Here is a 6,107-nt window from a genome sequence, read left to right as displayed (position 1 = left end):
AACATTAGGCTTGGGACCATCACTGCAATTGGGGGGAATGCATTTGTTGACATGAGAGGGCTTTGGTTGTGAGCATAAGTTCTCATCAATGCTGTGACAAAGTCCTGAGCTGCCACCTGTGGGTCCTGCACTTTGCAGCAGTTAAGGAAATGCCTCAGGGGCTCACTGCATCCTTTTGCTCTACCTCCCAGTTTTCCCAGGGCCTATTGCACCCTTATCATCATCATCATCATCATCAACACAGCCAGAAAGTAGGGAAAGCCCCCAGATGTTAAGCCCTCTCCTGCCCCTTCCAAGCTGACCTGGAGGAATACAGTCCCCTCCCACACTATCTGATCTTAGGTAGCTGCTCCTGGAGCACTTCCCCAGTACCTTCTACCAGCTGCTGCACTTTTCTCTTGCAGCCTCTTCTCTGCAGCTCTTTCCTTCCTGCTGACTCCTCCCCTCTCTTCCTCCCCCTCCTTACCCAAGGGGAGGCCCTTTAAAAGGGTTCCACCAGCTTTAATGGGCTGTGGGTGGTTGATTAGCTCCAGGTGCTGGCTTAGCCTGATCCTTGACAAGCCTCAGTCCCGGGGAAACGTAAAGGCACTGACCTGACTGCCCACCTGTTTGCTCTCTGTAAGGTCAGTGTAGCAGGGAATGGTGCTGTTTGCCCTTATGCCAGTTTCTGCTTCTTGCAGGCTGCTTTCCCCCCCTTCCCTCCAGCTAGTTCTTGGAGCTGCTGTGAGGGTGGTGGGGTCTCCTATGGACCTGCCCTGGGGCAAGTGAGGGGGGCAGACCCCTTCTCCTACGTCTCCTTGGGGGTTGTCTGGCCTCTTCCCGTTTCTTGCAGGCCTGGAGTTCCAGCTTCGCAGCTGCTTTCTCTTGCTGCAGAGGAGTTCCGGGGCTGCCCTAGGGCAGGGGCTGGGCTTCCCTCCACAGCCGGCTGTGGGGCGGTGCATGTGGGGAGAGGGGTGAGTCTGTGCAGAGCCCTTTCCACCAGGGCTCCCAGAGGGTGGCCGTGCAGCTGGGCTGGGGTCCACCCCTTGCTTGTACCCCTGCCACCTCCTCTGCTCTGCTGGGCTCTGCTAGCTGAGGGCCTGTCCCTCTGCAGCCCCCCCAGCCTTGCTGCAGCTCAGCCCTTGCTTTCTTGCCACTTCCCACATGCACCCCCATTTTTTGCTTTGTTTGGTGCCAGTGGGGCCCCCCCTGCTTCCGTACTCCCCTCCCTCACCCCTTCTCTAGTTCCCCTTATCTCCCCACAGTGGCAGCAGGAGCTGGTCGTACCACCCTGAGTGTGGGCATGGGCTCTGAGGCTCTGCCGCACCTGCTGGTGCTACCCCTAAAACAGCCCCCCATCCCCACCCTCACCAGGAGGCGTGGAGTGCATTGTCTCCTGGCATTGGCCTCGCCCCACGTGGAGACCTATGGGTGGGCGACGGTACGAGTGGGGGGCCTCCTGCAGCCCAGGTGTTGGCCTCCCGGATGCTCAGGAAGAGAGCGTGCTTCCTGGTGCCGAGGCCATCACCTAGGAGGTGGTAAAGAAGGGCCTGGTGGTCGGGGTCATCCATGTAACCCCCACAGTGCTAAAGGAACTGGGCATACTGGTGGTGTTTTCCTCTGTTCCTCCCCGGAGCCTCCCTTCTGCCTTTCCTAACCACGCTGGGGAAACTGGTGTCGGTCCTCAGTCCTCTCCCCCAGGCTGCAAAGACCCCACCCTCTGCCATGTCCTCTCCCTCTGCCAGCAGGCCCATGGCCAACTGCTGCTGCTGGAGGCACATGGTGGGATCGCCCCAGAGGGGACTTTTCTGGTGCCCCATCAAGGGGCCCAGTTCCAGGTCTTTTATGCCGGGGGGAGGGCTGGTGCCCCATTTGCCAGGAGATGGGATGTGTCCAAAGGGACTGGCCCAGCCTGGGGAGAAGCCCCTGATACCCAACAGGGCACCAGCCATGTCACCACCAGTGGCCTGATCATTCTGGACCCTGGGGCCACCCCTCCTCCTCCTCTCTTGAGGGTTGTCAACACTGCTCAGGTGCCAGATGATGTCTCCCCATGAGACCCAGATGAGGGCGCAGGTGCCAATGCCTTAGCGGGAAAGGAAGCCGGGCCTGTGGAGGAGAGGGTGGCGGGGCCTGTGGCCGCGCTTGATTCCTCCCTTCCCTCACTGTCCCATCCTCCTTCTCCTCTCCCCTCTTCCCACTGCCCTGGTCCCCCTCTATCACCCAGCCCATCTCATTGGAGGGCTGGGAGCTTGTACAGGGGAGGCAGAAGAAGCGGGGTGTGTGCGCCTGGCGCTCTGCCCTGTTTGATGACGGGGAGGATGTGCCGCGCCAGGCCCCCAGGGGAAGTGGCAGCCCTGCCCGGTCCCGCTGGACCCCCAGCCACTCACCAACAGCCGGGGGTGGTAGAGGTTTCCGTGGCAGTTGTGGCGGTTGCTGCAGGGAATCTTGGCCCAGCAAGGCCACAGTGCGCGACCTCTCCGAGCACATGCCCGCATCAGACTCGGAGGCGGCCCCTGCTCCGGCCACTACTGAGGGGAGCCCTGAAGAGGCAGGCACCAGCCTCGCCTTCCTTTCCCAGGAGGTTGAGGCCCTGGGCCTGAGTCCAGCTGCCTCCGTTGTGGACCCCCTGCTCCTGAAGGGCAGCCAGCACAATGCTTGTGCCCAGTCACCCACTCTGTCCCCCTTTTCTCCAGCCTCCTCCGACCGCTTCTCCGCCCCTGCCCCACCCCCGACTCATCCCAGGGGGCGACTGCCTGCCCGGCTGTGAGTAGCGTTCCTGTCGCGGCTGTTGAGCCCCTGGGTGTCTCTGGTGGGCTGGGGCGCCCGCAGTGCCTGGAAACCCCAGCACCGAGGACTCTGGCACTGCACCCCGCTGTGGCACCACAGCCCGGTGCTGGGGGCCATCACCTCCCAGTCCCCATCCCTACCACCTCCCTGGCCTGTGAGAAGGGGGTGTCTTTTCCCAACAGGCTTGCTGCTCAGGCTCTTGAAACCCCTCTTGTCCCTGTTCTTTGCCCCTTCCCACTCCCGCCTCTGCCCCTTTCCCTGGCGAATGCCCCGCTCCTAACCCTGACTCCCTTCACCTTCCTCTCCCCCCGAGCCTTTTCACTCTCCTGATACCCTCCTCATTCCTATCCCTCACGTTGCTCCTGCTCCAGTCACCACTGTCCCTACTTTCCTTTCCCCATCATGACAACCCCAGGAGGTGTGCTTTGCTTCACCCACTCCCAGCACATCTGGGGCTGTTCTTCCTTCACCAGCTCATCTTGTCCCATGGCAGGGGCTCGATCCACGCATGCCCACCCTTGTCGGCCGTGGGGCCTGCAGGGGAGTCTGGCTGAGTACATTCAGGGCCCTGAAGCCCCAGTGCCCAACACGCTGAAGGCCGAGATGTGCAGCTTCTTGGACGACGTTCATGGATCCAAGAACAAAGTGACTCTCACCCTTCGGCACTGGGGAGATTACCTCATCCTTGAGACCGTGAGGGCTGTTTTGAAAGAAGGTAAAGGGACCGGGAGGAGGGGTGCTGTGGCCTACCAGTGGGCCCGTGGCACCCTGCTCACATTCGGGGTGAGTGACAGACTGCTATGAGGCCCTACGGGTACCGCTGACGCCCCCTTCAGGGAGGATCCTTCCCAGCCCTCACAATGTTGCCGTTCATCTTTGTCACTTTAAACACCAGGGGGTGCACGATGGGTCTCCGGCAGTGCTGGGTGGGGAGACGGTCTACTTTAGCCACTCTCAGCCCATCAAGGTGTGGTGGCGACCCTGTTCTCCCCGAGGTGCTGGGGAGTGTCAAGGTCGTGCCGGGGTGCCTGCTGTACCTCTTTAGTTGTCCCCCGAATTCATTTGGGGATCATGCTTTTAGTGGGTCCCCACTCCCCCACTGGCTTGCAAAATAGGAAGAAGGGTTCTTTTGAAGATGGGGGGGGTTTATTTTGGAAAGAGCCCCGTCTACACTGCTTTTTTTCTCTTTCGAAGGAATGTCTTCTGAAAAGAGATTATGCAAATGAAGAATGGCACGTGGAATCCAGTGCCGCATTTGCATTTTCGATTTCCCTCATTGGCGCTCCTCTTTTGAAAGAGGAATGCAAGTATAGACATAGCTGAAGCGAATCCTCATGATTACATATTGTGTTAATGTGTCTAAAAATAGATGTGAATACTGTGTTTATCTATTGATCAAGTGCATTAAGCTAATTGTTGATCCACAGTGGACAATATTTACTCAATGGCAGGATTTGTTGTCCAGATGTTACATGTACGTATGTCCTAACATGATGATTTTCTATGATGGCGATGTTAACAGCCACTTCCATTCCTTCTCTAATTTTGTACTGTAATCTAGCTCTTTTTGCTTGCCTGTGATGGCTTGGACTCCCATTAAGACAATACTTGGAGTCCTTACCCCAGATGTAAAGTGATATCCTCTGGGTGGGTCCACCAGGGTGTTTCCACCTCTTTTTGCACATTCTTGATTCCTTCTACCTGCTGTTGTATCAGTTGTGCTTTGGGGACTAGGGCCTCTTTTTTTGTTCTGGCAACCAAGATACGTACGTCCAGGTGTAAATGTTCTATAGGAGAGAACAAATTAATCGAAAGATCTTATAGGTGTCCAGGATGAGTGAGCGTTTCAGTGGTGGTGTTAACACTGCTTATGGACCGAAAGGCATGTGAACCAATCTGAACTGTGCTGGCAACGGGCACACAAGATCCAGTATCCTCGGCAGTACATGTGTGTCTGGGTACAGAAAAAATTGAGTGTCCCAGAGTGCAGACCATATCTTATATCCGGACCACCTCTTATACTCATTCCTGATAACCATGCATGCCCAGCCTCTTTTACACTCATTAGTCTCAATTGTGGCATAGCATTCACGCAGCCACCATCCTTTATGTTTAATGCCCCAAGCCTGATTAACCTCTAGGCTGATGTCTGTGACTAAATGCACAGAGAGGTAGTCTTATATATACGTCTTATGTGTTATTTACCACAGTCCCATATTGTTTGCATAATACTCTTTGCACCCATCTAGGGACGGCTGTCATGAGGTACGCATTTACCATCCTCATGATGTAACTTACGTATTTTGTTAAATTTAGCAAATTGTAAAATCTTTGGGTGCATATGATGTATTCCTTATTCGTGCACATGCTTTATGCTGGCTGTGTGGTCTAAAATTTGTCGCCAGTTTTGTAGCTGCTGCATTTAATTTGGTATGTTTGCCTGTGCAGCAGGTGTGCGAAGTTTAGAGTTATTATCGGAACCTGTCTATAAAATCACAGTAAAAACGAACAAACACAATTAAGAACATCGTGAACTATCAAGCAGCACACGCATCTTTCCTGTGTGCTCTTAGTGAAGTCAGTTCTTTTACGATTTTTCCTCTCTGATCAATTTTTGTCCAGAAATTTTTCATATTTGCAACTGTCCACTCGGGTTCCCTTGAGAGCAGGTGGTGTGGCTCTGTGGTTACGTTTTGCTTGTTGCCCTCGTTGTGCTTCACACACCAACTTTGAAACAGTTCCAACTGGATGGGTTTGGCTTGCCGTCTGTATCATTGTGGGAGGTGGTAAGGTTTAGTTTGCAAGTTCCGGACCACTGCGTAGGTGTGATCTGTGTGGTATCAGAGTTTCTCTGTATTGGAAAACCCACACTGCATTGGACAGCATGCATTGCCAGGCTGGCAAATACCTATGAAAATAAAAAAACAAAAAGAAATGCTTCTCTCTCCTATAAGATTGTGTAGCCAAATGCAATTATCATTACTAAATCATAATACTTAATGTGGTTTTGGGCTTTTTGTAGCATCCAATAGGCAGCACGTGCAGTTTGCTTAGAGTCCCAATTTACTTTTGAAGTGGTTAAGACTCTGCTGTAGTATGAGATAGGTTGTTTCCCAGCACCAGTATTATGAGCGAGCATACCAATGATACAGAAGTTTCTTACACTAGGCTACAGTACAAAGGGGAATTTATTATCAGTTTTCAAACTTTCCATGCATTAGTTGCTTACTCAATCCAGGAAGAGATTGCAGTGATATATTGCTTACTGGCATAGGAAGAGCAACTACACATTTGACTTTCTTTTTCACTCACTTTGCTCCCAAGATACTGCACTTTTC

At 53.9% G+C, this 6,107-nt stretch overlaps 1 long non-coding RNA gene across 2 annotated transcripts in view; it reads left to right on the top strand.

Moving 5' to 3' along the window:
- The first annotated feature begins 536 nt into the window (after positions 1-536).
- LOC142018446 (uncharacterized) overlaps positions 537-6,107 on the top strand; it is a 28,498-nt gene continuing 22,927 nt past the window's right edge. Inside the window, exons 1-2 of one of the 2 annotated variants that reach the window (XR_012646825.1) lie at positions 537-623; positions 3,263-3,484. This is a non-coding gene — a long non-coding RNA (uncharacterized LOC142018446). Of the gene's footprint in view, positions 624-3,242; positions 3,485-6,107 lie in introns of both variants that reach the window. The other variant, XR_012646826.1, reaches the window with a different exon arrangement.

The sequence above is a fragment of the Carettochelys insculpta genome, chromosome 10 (assembly GCF_033958435.1).
Source record: "Carettochelys insculpta isolate YL-2023 chromosome 10, ASM3395843v1, whole genome shotgun sequence".
NCBI lineage: Eukaryota > Metazoa > Chordata > Testudines > Carettochelyidae > Carettochelys > Carettochelys insculpta.
This window is presented reverse-complemented; position numbering and strand designations above follow the sequence as displayed.